Source organism: Acromyrmex echinatior, chromosome 9 (genome assembly GCF_024713525.1).
Source record: "Acromyrmex echinatior isolate Ae372 chromosome 9, ASM2471352v2, whole genome shotgun sequence".
In the NCBI taxonomy this organism is placed as follows: domain Eukaryota; kingdom Metazoa; phylum Arthropoda; class Insecta; order Hymenoptera; family Formicidae; genus Acromyrmex; species Acromyrmex echinatior.
In genome coordinates, this window is record NC_141860.1 from 1,705,038 (window position 1) to 1,720,951 (window position 15,914).

A 15,914-nucleotide genomic window follows, 5' to 3' on the forward strand; every position below is an offset into this window, starting at 1 on the left:
GAAATAATTAGTAATACTATATATATGATTAATATACAAAAATGTTTAATTAAATATTTGTTCACAAAATAAAAATAAAAAGATAAGTGAACATAATAAATTAAATAAATAATGAACATAAATGAATAATTAATTATTTACGTTCTGTATATAAATTTTGTGCATTATGTAATTCCAAATGTCTTAAATCAGATTCAGGTTAAAATTTATACAATCAGTACCTTCTGACTGAAAATGAGATTGAATTTTACAAATGGCCGAAATGTTATCGTTAACTAATCGATTACGTTTCTTACATTTCACATCAGTTACAATTGAGCAATCATTCTTTAAAAACGTCTTCATGTAACCAAGAATTTTGGAAAGTTCTATTAATTTTTTTTTTAATAGTTCCTTTAACGACATTGAAATCCATATTGCACAAATATATGTATAAATATTATTTTACTTACATCTAATTGTCATTCTGGTTGGATCCCGCCAAAACTATAGGACTCTTCTCTTCATCCTCCGTAATGACTGTTATACATTCCTGCCAATTCCTGGATTTCTCCAGTGTTGCAGTGCGCATGCAAAGAGAGCTCATCTAACAACGCTGCCCGCATCGTCCGGCATTTGTCCTGAAGTGATCTGAATATATCGTAGCACCAATATGGGTTTCGTAAGAGCCGATCGACTATCGACGCGATCAGATTTGGGCCCTCATGGAGTTTATTTATGAGGAAGAAGGAAGGAGTATATGGCCATATCACTCGACGTGATCAACGCCTTTAATACTCTCACCCCTGGGGCAAAGTGATGGCACTGAGGTATCATAATACGTCTCCCTAACTTGTCCACATGGTTCAGAACTATTTCCGGGACAGATGGATTCCTCAACAAAAGCGGATTCCAGCGCCGAAGGGATCGTAGAGTTCCTCAGGGATCAATTTTAAGGCCTCTGCTATGGAATATCGTATGACGACGTCGTTCTCCGCACTGCCCTTCCCACTAGCTGTCACACGGTGTGTTACACTGATGATACGCTAGTAGTGGTTAGAGGGAATAACTGAGAGGACGCGGTCGTCAAAGCAAACTGAGGTTTGGCGTGTGTCATTGGCTCTGTGGGAGAATTAGGTTTGGAGGTGGCACCCTAGAAAACCGAGGTCATGTTTATTCACGACGGGTCTCGGGGAGCATCGCTTCCAGCCCACGTTACGGGCAGCTCGCATCATCATGGGGCCCATCTTAATATATCTGGGTCTCACGTTGGATGGTCGGTGGGAATTTAGCGAACGCTTCAATTCCCTAGTTCCTAAATTGGGCAAACGGGCCAACGCGCTCGTCGACCCAACCCGAAGAGTGCTGATGTGAAACGGGCGTACATGTACGCGGTGATGTCCGGGGCCCTGTATAGCACTGCGGTGTAGGGGAAACAGGGAAGCGTTCAAAAATAGGAGGATAAGGAATCATCTGTATACAGCGGAGAATTGCCTTAGCGGGGCCTAAAGCCCAGCGCCCTCTCTCCGCTACGGGGCGGGCTCTCTCGGCGGTGGCGGCGGCAGCGGCAGCGGTGCCGCCCGACGTTACCGATATCGATGACCGCCGTGCCGGGGACACCGGTACTGAGTACCCAGTACTGAGTAAAAGCGCGCCGGCGGCCGCTGATGACCATACCGAGAGTGTGGACGTTGGGGTAGGCGAGGAGCGGGGGACTGAATAATGTCCTGCGCCCTCGTCCAAACCAACCTCAACCATTCGGCCAGGGCACAAAGCATGTTCATGCAGTACCTCGCCGAGTGAGGGAGAGGGCCGGCCATCGCCGCTGACCCCTACCGCATTCTAGAGAGCCACCCCAACTGTGCAGGGGATTCTCTGGGTTGGGTGGCGGTGGCCCACCTACACGCGCACGACACCCCGCCGATGATCCCCATCGGCGAGGGAGGATTCACTTTAGTGGAATGAGGACCCATCGATATTGTGGGGTGCTACTTCCCTCCCCGTTTAAGCAGGAGGAAGTTTGAGGATGCCCTGGAAGACGTCTCTGAGAGAGCAGACGCTCCCCCAGGCCAGTCTTGGTGGAAGAGGACTTTAACGCCCACTCGGTGATTCCCGATCACCGACTCTAGGGGGAATAGCACCCTGCATTGGGTGGCGGGACTCGGCCTCGTCCTTTTGAACAGAGGCCAGATCAGCACCTTCGTGAGACCGCAGGGGGAGTCCATTGTCGACCTGATGTGGGCGATCCCCGCGGCGGCTCATAGAGTCACCGGATAGCGCGTGGACGCTGGCTCCCTCTATGAACAGTCCGATCACCGGGTCATCAGGATGGAGCTGGTGTCCGCACTCACGGGGATGCAGCGGAGACGTCGCCGCGAAAAAAAATCGATGAGTTCTTAAGAAATTGGACCCCGGCACCCTCGCTCCCGGCACCATTGCCACGTCGTCTGCTACGCGGATGACACGCTTGTGGCGGTGGGGAACGCGACCTGGGGGAGAGCCGTTGCGACGGCGAACGTCGCGGTGGCTTGCGTCGTCGGCGTGAAGAGAACTGGGTCTGAGAATAGCTCCCGCCAAGTCGGAAGCTATCTTCTTCCATGATAGGACTGGCGGGGAGCCCTCTCGGGCCACGATAGTGGTGGACGACATCCGCATCCCGGTGGGACCCAACTTGAAGTATCTGGGTCTCACTTTGGATAGTCGTTGGGGCTTTGTCGATCACTTCGACAAGATAGCCCCACGATTGAGTCGTTGGGCCGACGCTCTGCTCGGCCTGATGCCCAACCTTCGTGGATTAACGGATAACGGAGTAAGGCGGACGTAAATGCACGCGGTCCTGTCCGGGGCTTATTACGGGGCCCCGTTCTGGAGTGGGGAGACCATGGCCTGTCGCAGAATCTGCGCAGTGTGCAGAGGCCGCTGGTCCTACGTATTGCAAGGGCCTACAGGACCGTGGCATGTGACGTCTTGGCGGTCCTCGCGGAGATCCCCCTGGCTGAGTACGTGGCCGACGCCCTGGGCGAGTCATACGCCAGGATGAAGGCCATTAGGCTCCGGGGGGGGGGAGTGTAGTTACCCCGAGGGCCATCGACCTCATCAGGGGAGACGCCCGTCGGCGGGTGTTCGGCGAATGGCGCGATAGCCTGCGGAACAACCCGCCGACGAGGGGAGTCCACGGAGGCCATCCTCCCCTGCCTGGAAGAATGGATGGGCAGGGAGTGGGGCGGACTGTCTTTCCACCTGACGCAGGTGCTTACCGGCCATAGGTGCTTCGATGAGTACCTGTGTCGCATCGGCAGTCGACGGCGCAATCACCATTGCGACGCAGCTCGGGCAGCACACACTGAAATTCTGTCTGGTGTGGGCTGAAGACTGCGGTGTCTTGAGGAAAAAGATTGGAGACAACCTTTCCCTGCCGGCAGTTGTCAAGGCAATGTTCGGCGAGGAGGGATCGTGGAAGGCTGTCTCCTCTTTCTGCGAGCAGATAATGCAGCGGAAGAAGAAAGCAGAGAGGGAGAGAGAGAGAGGGTCAGAAGGGATGGCGGCCTCCTCCGCCGCCGAGCGACGGCGGTGGCGGTGACGGTGAGGGTAGAGAGAGGCGAGCGGTGGGGAAGGCCGCGAGAATTATGCGGACGCCGGCCTCAGCCGAGTCGCTTGTGCCCCCCCCCCTTCGCGCATCGCCGGGTGCGCTCTTCAGAGCGCAGACGGCGGCGGCCTCCCTCCCTCCCCCAATCCCCAAAGAAGAGGAAGACGAAGAGAAGGACGACGAGGATGAGCACGGGGGGATGGAATGGGATCGATGGCCCCTCCTCCCCCCGTCGCGGACGACCTCGCGTCTGGGACGCGGGGGGCTGTGAAGCGGCGGCGGGTCGTCACCTCCCGATGCCTCTATGAAGGCATGCAGTCTACTGATCACCCTCTTGAAAAGTTTCCCCGCCTCGCTTAACAGGTATATAGGAACCTATATAGGAACCTGTACGAAGACGGCGAAAGATCTGGCTTATCCGGTTTCTAAGAACCAATCCCCCTCCAATCGCGCGGGAAGTGTCCCTCCCTGAGACAATCCGTGAACCATCAATCCACGAAGGAGCGAGATACCTCATTGTGTCTCCAATGACGACCCCCGCAACACCACCCGGATCAGGACCTTCCCGGACTTAATCTTAAGTCCGGCCGCCAAGACCTCCTCAACCGCGAGATCGTCCTGTCATACGAATGGCACATCAGTGCCCTGTGGAGAACGATCTGTGGAAGAGAGTCCCTACGATATCTCCCACAGTCTCAGAGGGGAGCACTTCCACGATCGCTCGCACGCAACTTTTTAAGGACGACCCGGTAGGGTATCCCCCAAAGGTCCCTGTCCAAATCGGCCCATAACCAACTCGGCCCATAGCTTTATCTTAGAACGGACGATCGCTCTCCTGAAGCTGCGTCTAGCCTCCCGTAAGGCATCCCAAAGCTCGCGTAGAGATTCCCGAGAGGTTCTCTTCCTTGTGCACGCGAGAGACGCCTTCTACACGCATTGCAGATACGGCGAAGATCTCCTGGTTCCACCAATAAGTGGTGGGTCTTCTCGACAGTCCCCTCCTATGGAGACGTCGGAGATATTCCGAAGTATCCGGTCCAACAGCGTCCTCGGGAATGTCGCTCCAAGCCGAAAAGACCGCAGCCGCCTCCATTAGGTCCGGATCGACCTTTCCGACAACCATCTAGGAAAGGCCTTAAGGGCAGTCCTTCCGATAGTGGGTCCAGTCAAAGAGGCATCAACTTCAGAAAAGACGTATTTATAGTCCGAAAGGGACTCCACCTCCGATCCTACGCGCCAAGAGGTAATCCTTCTAGCAGCAGAGGATGACACCAACGTGAGATCGACGCACGACACTCCACGCGGATGCATACACGTCGGTTCTGAAATAACGTTAAGCAACTGTAAGTCCAAGAGTCCCAACCAGTCCACCAAAAGTCTTTCCTTTCTATTGGGCTGTCCGGGATCCCAAGCGGGCGCACATGCGTTAAAGTCACCCAACACGATAATCGGGCGTCCAATCACTTGAAACACTTTTGCCTCCAGCTCGCGCAAGTCATATGAAAATTCATCATCACTAAGACCGGGAGGAAAGTAACATGACACAACGATCATATCCCCCCAGTTCATTGCCACGAACCGCATATCACTCCAACGAGGAGAGCACGGCACCCTCGAACTGCCAAGTAATAGCAGCCGAGGGAGGAGTGTCCGTGGAGGCCAACCAGCGATCGTCATCCGGAACGCGATTCGGCTCCGACACCGCAACCAGCCCCAAATTAAATTCCTAGCAAATTAAATCCCTAGCAATTAGGTCCTGCGAGGATTTCGATCGGTTGACATTAATTTGGGCCAGTCTAACCATCGACCGTGTCCACAGCCGACCCATCGTCTGCAAGAGCCGTAGCCCCCCGATCAGCCCCAGCGGATGTACCCGCCACACAGCTCACGTGTGAGTCTCCGTTTGCCGGCACTTATCCGTGACCATTGAAGGGCGCGCATTCCGGCGCATCAGCGCGATGTCCCGCCGCGAGTCCTCTGGACGCATATACCGAACAACGTGGAGGCAGCCGACAGCCAGCGGCCCTATAACCATCGTTCCCACCACACTGGAAGCACCAGACAGAGCGATCCACCACGCTCTGGCAGTTACCCTGGTGTGTCCCACCGTAAAACACTGAAGCCTCCGCTTCGCCAGGGGCATCAGCGGAGTACCAACGGAGGACCAGCCAAGTCTAATAAAGCCTCGCCCAGCTTTCACCAACTTGTTGGCACACTCGAGGGGGCATTTTACCCAAACTATGTTCAACCCCCCTCTAGCCTAAAAGGACCAGTCCTTATATCAGTGATAGGGACCTCTCCAGTAGTAACCAACGCCCCGGCCACTTCCTCTGCAGAGACAAATTGATTGACATCAATCAACCTGATCTCCGCACGGCGAACAGGACGCACGATACTAACTTGTCCCTGAAGTCACTTTCCGCTAGCACAATCTTAAGACGGTCCACAAACGTCTCTGCTTTAGCACCCGCCTCCTCGTCTCCAGGGATCTCAATAAGAAGATCTTCCACCTGCACCTTCCGAATCCTCGTATTGGCGATGTTAAGTTCAAGGGAAATCTTACTTCTCGCCAACCTCACCACGTCCGTATACGACGGTCCAGAATTACCCTCTGTCTCCACGCATTTCAGTAACACAGCCGCAGTCTTTGGAGTCCGAAAGCGAAATTTCCTCGCGACAGGGCGGCGCGACTCAACCCCCTCGAACTCTGTACCGTAGGGCGAGACACAACTGTGCACTTACCGTTCCCGGGTACGCTACCCGCAGCGACATATGAAGCACAAATAGTTTTCGGAGCATCACCACCGGCAACAACGCGACGCGCACCACTAGCCCTAGTCGAGGGGGGAGATACAGCATCTAAGTCCGCTGTCTTTCCGGTTGTCATTCCGAGAACATCCTCTTTCTTCCCTTTCTTTTTTCTAGCTCTTTTGCGAGCACGCTTAGAGGCCACTACCATCCATGACTCCTCATCCACGGAGTACGTCGGCAGAGGCGGCGAAAGCTCCACTCGCTGAGCGCCTGCTGATTTCAGTAACACAGCCTCACTCCCCCCGCGCACAGTACGCTTGTCCACTCGCGAATCAATACAATCGTCCGAAGCGATCCGCGACAAGTCCACTCTAATAATATGTCCTGATCTATCAATTTTGGTGGGCCGAGGAGGCACATCCTCCAACTTTTTACGAGTCCTACCAAGGGACGGCCTATATATCGAAGGCATGTTTGAAGGCCCAGCCTCACACATTGCCTCGACCACAGCAGGATCCCGATGCCGCGAAAAGCGTCTCTGAGAGCGGCGCGAAATAGGAGAATCACACAGGGACAGCCCCGTCCGAAGAAGGAGTATGATCCCTACCGCGATCCTCACCCCTCAATGTCTGCATAGTACGCCTGAGAGACTCGACTTCCCGAGATCTCTCAAGGAGACCCTCTCGCGACGCAATATATTCACCTTACGGCGGAGTCTCACAATCTCTCTCTCTAGGGCAAGGTTATTGGTCTTGATCTCGTCTGACGGCCCCGAACTCTTAGTGATGTCTGATACGAGGCGCTGCACAGCGCTTATTTTGGCCTATTTTGGCCTATTTTGGATTTTTGTTACGTTCACTACCTTTATCTGCCGACGGAGAGCACCATTCATTGTCTGGATCCTCCTCTCGGCCTCACCGGCAATGTCCAGGACACGCAGCGTCTTGGCTACAACCGACTTCGGCGACATCTGAGGGAAAAGGCTCGTGATCTCCTCGATAGCAGTCTTCTGAGAAGAGTCTATCGTCCAAATTGTACTCGATTCAGCCTTTTCTCTTCTTCAGACCTTGTGCCTCCCTTCTTCGAGATCTTAAAAAAGTCCTCCTTGTCCACTTGTCATCCTCAAGCTCTAACCGCCTCGACGATATCTTCGCCATAGCGCGAGAGCCAAGGGCATTACTGCCCTTCGGTTTATGTCTCCCCTTTTTCCCCTTATACGGGACCTGTTCGAATGAGGACGAAAGCTCCCCATAATCCTCTACCAGAGTAGACCCGAGCGAGACACTACCACTCCGCGAACCGGCGCGATCCACCTCCATCCCCTCGTCACTGGATGCAGGTAAAGTGAGGTCCACCACTTCCGTGTTCCCAATCGGGCCAAAGCCGCCAGGAGCCGACGTGCCAACCGACCCATTATCAGCGACAGGGGAGTTCACGATCTCTTCATTTTCACAATTCTCAGTATCTTCTCTTAGATCGCAACACCCTTCTCGAAGAGGCAGACTCGAAAGCCACCGAGTCCTCATTCGTAGCACTCATAACTCCGCGTCAACTTCCTTGCGATCCAGGCATAACCGCAGCTCCCTTTTCCTATGCAGTAGCGGAGACGGCGAAGCAGCAACAGGCTCCACTCATTCAATAATCCAAAGGTGCGAGTTCCTCCATACCCGATACTCCTTCCATAGCTTTCATCCGGACGACAGATTCCACTGCAGGGCCCGTCAAATTTTTTTTATCGAAAGTGCCGATTTTGCTCATTCAAAAAAAGGATTCCTAATATGAGACACAACAGTTCTCTTGTATGAGATATCTCATAACAGAAGACTAAGGAAAAAATAAAGATAAACTTTTTACACACGCTTATATAACATATAAGCAGGAACAAACAATTTGAATGTTATATATAATAATTATATAATTTTTCGGTGTGTGTGTGAGTATGTGTGGTTGAGTGTAATCTTAACAATAGAATCATTATTTTTAATATTTCGTTCAATAGTATGCTTTGAGATATTGAATTGTTTACATACTCTCATATTAGCTAGGAATACCCTAAGTATCTCATATTACGATTTCCATGCCTTGCGGTTTCATAATCATCAATTCTAATCTTTACAATTAAACAAATTATATCACGTGTTTTTCTATTAATACGACCTTATTCTATCACTGCATGCAGATTTTTTTACCAAATATATATTTATTATAATATATAATGAAACAAGATTTGAAGAATAATCTTAATAAAATTCGACATCATTCAATTTCAAAAAATATTTTTCCACAACTACTATACATGATTTAATGAGTTTTTTTTTCTACTAAATATGTTTCACTCTATGAGTAATAAGTTCATTAAAATCAATATACGCAACCATATGCGCTTATTAGTTTAACAGAAATCCCGCTATCTCATATTGGGAACCAATCTCATAATAAGCAACCTTATCTCATAATAAGCAACTCTATACCAGCTTGATCAAAAAGTTTCCGGAAGAGACCACCAGGTGATGCTCTGAGTCAGCTGATTTGAGTTCTTTTTTTTTGGCTAGGTTGCCACATCTATCATTGACATTTCCATCAAATTTTATCGCCATAGCTTGACATTTGTAAAAATTACGCCGTCTTGAGTACATCTACCTCTGCGCGTGTTTTCGATTTTTTACAGTTTTAAAAATGGAGTTGAATTTGCAACGAGTTTGCAACAACGAATACCATCCAACAGCCATCGAATTCACCCGATATGGCTCCCTGCGATTTTTTTCTGTTCGATCGAGTCAAAAAACCTGCGGGGAATGCGTTTTAACAGCCAAAAGGAGGTAATGAAAAAATCGAAGGCGGCTCTGATGGCTATACCAGTAATAGAGTTCCAGAAATGTTTCGAGAGCTGGATCAAGCGCTGGCATAAGTGCGTTGCAGTCGCTGGAGAGTACTTTGAAGGGGACAATATCACTTTTGATGAATAAACTTGTATTTTGAATTTTCTGAATGAATTCCGGAAACTTTTTGATCAAGCTAGTATATATATATATACTGACATTGAAAGTGCAATAGGTGATTCGATATACCATAGACAGGCTATATTATTATATAAATAACTACCTCAAGTATCTCTTGAACAGTACATTTTAGGAAAACATATTTTAGAGTTTAAAAAATGTTTTAAATGCAAGTTTTATAAGTTCAACGGGGATATAAAGAGGTTGTTCCTTTTAAGTTCATTTTTATTTGAAAAAAAAAATGTTTATGTAATGTTTTAAAAAGTTTTCGAGGTAAGCTACGGGAATATGAATAAGAAATGGATGAGTTTTATTTAAAATAATGAAAATGACCTTGCCTTGACCTTAACAACATCACCTAAGATGAAATCAACAGTCCTCCTCTTTAAGTCTTTCCTTCGAAATTATTAAATTAATTTACTTTTATCTGAAATATTTTGTCTTAAAATGTACTATTCAAGACGTATTTGACGTAATCATTACAAATGAGACACCTTTACATATTATTTTTCGAAATAATAAAATCTCTGCCGCAAATTTATTATCGCATGTAGATTGGCATAAATATGAAGCATATTAAAATTCGGTATCAATCTAAATAAAGTATTACGATACGTTTCAAATTATGCATGAAGCGCATGATGCATTTGTTCTTTTTGTTTATCAATTGATAAAGAAGAATACAACGATACTTCATGCGTATAATATTTATCTATTTTATTAGGAAAAAAAAGACTGCAACGTGCATCACAGCTGCCATAGATGATGCTGCAGCTGGAATCGAGATTGCAATTGCAATCTCAACAAATATAGCAATTGCAGCACTATTTGCAGCAGCAGCAGCAGCAGCAGCCGCAGCGGCAGTCGCAGCCGCAGCAACAGCAGCAGCAGCAGCAACAGCAGCAGCAGCAGCAACAGCAGCAGCAGCAGCAACAGCAGCAGGAGCTGCAGCAATCGCAGCAGCAGCAACAGCAGGAGCTGCAGCAACAGCAGGAGCAGCAGTAGATGTGGGAATAGCCAAGAATATTATTATTTCTTATATGTATATTATACATGTAGAGGATAAGATATTTTATACTTTAGTGTGGCACTTATATTAAGTATAAAATTTCTTATAAACTATTTTAATTTTTCAGCATAACATTTCTTAATACTTTTATGCACAAAATAATGAAATGAATCAATTGATATAAAGAAAAGACAATATTACTTTTAAAAAGATATGTAGTTGCATATTGTAAAACGCATAACTTTTTGCTATAAACAAGATATGTGTTTTCTTTATACCAATTAAGGGCTTAAGCACAAAGATGACTGTAACTGAGTTGTGAAACTTACGTTATTAGAATTATTAGAATTATCAGAAGAATCATACTATGTAAAAAGAATCACAATTTCATTAAAAAAAATAGAAGTTTCATATCTTTTTTAGCGCCTTTATCTAGAAACTCCATTTGAAACATTATTTCGTACTTTATATAATATATTTTTACCCTATATATTTTTTAAGATATTTACGTGAGCCATAAAAATGAAAAACACTGTATAATATATATATAATATATGCAATGTTCCAAATTTTTTTACGTACTTGTGGGCAGATAAATCGGATTAAATTGAGTCAAGTTGTCTACCACTTTTCGTAATAATTAACAAGATATTAATTTCTAAAGATAGTCTAACAAAGGGGTATATTGACTCATAAATCATATCAACTTAATAAATATCTTTCAGAGTTTTTTTACGAAATAACTTAAAGATGTTTCTTAAAGAATTCCAAAAGATACCTTAAAATTTTTTTATTCGTCAATTTTAGAGAGTTTATTCATTAGATAATTAAAAAAAATTATAAAAATTGCAAAATAATAGAGAATTTTCCGACGCAGTTTAGTCTGCGTCACCTGTTCATAAGCGGTGTATCAAAATGTTTGGAACATAAAGTATAAAATATATATAAACATTTAAAAAATTATTTATAAATTTAATTCTTAGTTCGAAACAAATGAGGATATGGCCGCTCCCGTGCATCGTGATATGCACAAAGAGGAATAGTACCCTACTGGAGATGGGGAGGAGCTACAAGAGGTAGCAAAGGTGGCCACGTAGAAGATCGCGAAAGAAGCCATGGAAGAGGCCGCGGAGAAAGCCGCAAAAGAGGCCGTGGAGGAGGCCATGGAGGAAGCCGCGGCGAAGAGGATAGTGGTCGGGACATCATTGCCACCACTGGTAGCAGTGGTGGGCCCGGCAATACAACGCAACACTATTACTATTATTATTATTATCAAAAATAAAGTTCATTAAAATTAAAAAATCAATTTATTAATAAACATCAAACGCGCGCCTGTGTGCATGTGCGTGCGTGCGTGCGTGCGTGCGTGCGTGCGTGTGTGGTTAGTAGAATATTTATTGATTGGAAAATATAAATAAATTGTTAACATTTCTCAATCAATATTGCAATAAAATTAAATTTAACAATTAAAATACCATTTTGAGAGTCTAAAAATCATAAGCAACTTTAGGAATATTTTTTTACGAAACAATGGAAGAAGTAATGAAAATTTTGTTTTAAGACAACTTGTACAGCTCAATCCTTTAAGAATAAAATATATTACTATTCTTTTTTTTACAAAATTGTGGAGCTGTTTTACTGATTGCCTTTTATCAAATCGGCGTTGCAGGGATCTGCCATTTGGTTCAATTGAAAGCAAACAACGAAACATTTTTTTTCACGTAATATTTACTAAAAAGGTATGAACACTTCGAGTTATAAAGATTATGCGTTTCGCGGGATTTCTCCGTGTCCAGATACATTTTTGGAATGCCAACGTTTCGTGAACCTTGCACTGATGAAATGGACTGCAAGATTCATGAAACATTGGCATTCCAAGAATAGATCTGAACACAGAGGAAACCCGCGAAACGCATAATCTTTATATGGAGCACCCGTAGAAGCCTCAAGAAAAATACTTCGAGATATGCATTTTTATATAAAAATGAAGAATATTTGAAAAAAAGTCTTATTTTTAGTCACAAAACTTTTTTTTTCAAATATTCATTTTCACAAAAATCAATATTTGGAAGTTAGCATTCATTTAGTAAATATGTAAAAAAAAAGAATATTTCATTTCTTGTACCTATTCCAATCGAGTGGAACCCCACAACGTCGATTTGACAATAGGGCAATTAGTAAAACGGCACCAGTGTCACAATTATGTTAAAAGAAAAATAATAATAAATATAAGATTTTTGTCTCCAAAGAATTATACTGCAAATGCTTTAAAATAAACTTTATTTTCTTTCCATTGTTTTTCCAAAAAAAATATTTTCCAAAGTAATTTATAATTTTAGATTAAAGATAGTGTAACCTTTTAATTGTTAAATTTAATTACATTATAACATAATATCTTAAATTAAAAGACGTTCGTATTGGCCAAGAGTGGATACTTTCACACTCACAAATTTTAATGTTGCGTAATTTGTAGAAGTATACACTATAATAATATACCTCACTTTATTCCGATTAATATTTAAAATATATAGGAAAGTAGAGAAAGAGAGTGATATTTTGATAATAATATCGCGTGTTGCATCGATAACCTGAAATCCTTGAGAATACGAGAACACGAAAGCGTTCATCATGTGGGTTCTATATCGCACTAGTAAACGTCAAACTCAATTAATCGATGTAGCTGAGTAAATAAAATGCGCGAACAGTACACTGATAGTCTCACGCGGAAATCCTATTTTTCCCTTTTTTCCCTTTAATATATTTTTATGATATAAGTAGTTCAATTATCTGTATAAGATCAAATAATATATTTTCGTATAACAATTGAAATTATTCGTGTACCTTAAAATAAAAAATTGTAGGAAAAATAATGATTCGACATGTATAGTATGTATTCGACTTAATCAATGAAAGATTCATATAAAAAAAACATGTTTAATGATGTTGCGTTTATGACAAATACATTTTGTGTCAATCAATATTTTGTATAAAATGTTTCTTTCTAAATGTTTCTTTCTAACTTCATATTCAAATTCTGTTAATGAATCAAATTTCGAAAACGAAGTTACTAATAATATTGTATAAATAAAGGTGATACCAATATAATTTTGTAGTATACAATTGAAAGTCTTCACATGTTGTGTAATTTTAAAATAATTTTTTATTTGTTTATTGAAAAGCGAATCGGTTTTTTTCCTATGACTTGCTTAAAAATTACACATACGAATAATTTTAAAAATTATATAAAAATATATTTGACCTAATATATATGTTTACGACTAATTATAATACTTATTTCTGATCTCACACCTTACGCGCTCGACCATACCAATTTCTTGCAGATCGAATTTATAACCGCGATACATAACACGAATGGAAAATCATAAACAATTAATCTTCCATCAACTATCGCGTATTGATACGATTTATAATATATATTCTGGATTAATGGGAAGGGTATATGATTATTACAAAGGATTACGATTTATTAAAACTTATATGTTATCTAGAATGTTCCCATGCCCTCATGCCTCTTGATATACGCCTGACGCCAACCAAGAGTTGAAAGGCCGAGAAAGCATTTATTTCGGTCACTCGACGTTTGCTTGAGTGAAACAACAAAGTTCTCTTTCGCTCTCAGAGCGCCGACAAGGCAAGCAATAAGAACGTAGTGCAAAAAGGACAAAACAGTATAGTCGGCACGATCCTAACTAACCAAGTCACACGGACACGGGCTCATGCTTGTATTGTTACCGGTTACGCCAGGCCGACCGGTGGCGCTGATCGCGGCAAGCGGCCCGGAATTCGCATTACTGACGAAAAGACGTCGCGCTCAAAAGATTCCACTTCAACATTTTCATCTGTTGCAACTCTTCGCGTATCATTGGCGTGCAATTAAACGTATATCATATTATGATCAAACGTGTACGTATGTCGGTAGTGACTCTGGCCAGTAGACATTTAAGTAAATATATAGCAGATGGAGTTGAAGATAAATCGATAATGATCAGATAGCTGTTTGTTTATAGCTGTTAAATATCAGTCTGATAGCTGTTAAATATTGATCTGATTGTTCAATAGATACATACGTTTAATTGCGCTTCAATGGTACGCGAAGCGCTGCAAGTGATAAAAATGCTGAAGTGGATTCTTTCGAACGCGACGTCTTCTCGTATACTTTCTGGTTGAGGTATACGATTTTGCTCATTGGCATTTGGCATTGTACATTTTGTCACTGATATTTATTGCGATGATCTAATTATAACTGATAAATGCTGAAGTTTATTCGTGGAATCATTCAAATGTGTGATATTTTCGGTTTGAGGAATAAACTTTTGACCGGGGCGTTGTACTTTCGGCTGCTGATACAACGCATTGATCTGATTATAACTGATAAAATCGCTGAAATTTATTCATGATATCATTTAATCGTTTGATATACTTTTCGACTGAAATGTAAACTTTTGACTGAGGCATTGTTCTTTTTCTTGGAATGGTATCATGTTCCAATGAACATCTTTACTATAAAATTTCTCTGTTTCCGCGCTGTTAGTCATTTGTAAGTCAGTAAATCAGTCAGACAGCTGTGAGTCTTACAATAATGGAGTATGAGGTCTGTTCAAAAACTATCGTGAATTTTGTGTTTTTTCAAAAATTATTTATTTATTCATGAATATCTATTTTGTCCCCTTCAAAGTAATCCTCATCAGATATTATACATATTATTGTGCCAACGTTTTTTCCAATCCTCGAAGCACTTCAAAAAATCATTTTTTGTGATCTTGTTCAGCTTCTCCTTCGATGCCGTCTTTATCTCCTCAATCGTAGCGTAGCGTCGTCCTTTCATGAGCCTCTTCAGTTTCGGGAACAAGAAAAAGTCACAGGGGGCCAGATCTGGGGAATACGGTGGCTGCGGCATCATTAGTATGTTGTTTTTGGCCAAAAATTCGCGCACAAGCAATGATGTGTGAGCAGGGGCGTTATCATGGTGCAAAAGCCAATTTCGCGGCGACCCGTCTCATGCCCAAATCATTGGTAAAAATCGAATGGCATGAGCCAATCGATTGTTTAGGTCCTCAGCAACTTCTCTAACGGTGATTCGACGATTGGCCAATACTATTTTCTTCACTTCATCAATGTTTTCGTCTGTTGTTGACGTGCTCGGGCGTCCGACACGCTCTTCGTCGTTCACATCTTCTCGATCCTCTGAGAACATTTTGTACCACCAATAAACGTTGCTTCGGTCCAAGGTAGCTTTACCATATGCCACAGTCAACATTCGGAATGCGTCCGCGCACTTAATTTTGTTTTTCACACAAAATTTGATACAGATTCTTTGATCCATTTTTTGGAATAGGCAAAAATCGAAGACGAGCCAAAACACGTGCAAGCAAAGCAGCTGTCAAAAATTAACTGAACATTCAAAATGGCCGAACTTGTCGGCATAAGTGAGAGACATGAGTATCAACATAACGCCACAAAAAATCGAAAATCGAATATACGTAACCCGAGGAAATTCAAAATTCGCGATACTTTTTGAACAGACCTCGTATATTAGTGATTTGTTATGTTGTGTACAAGATACAAATAT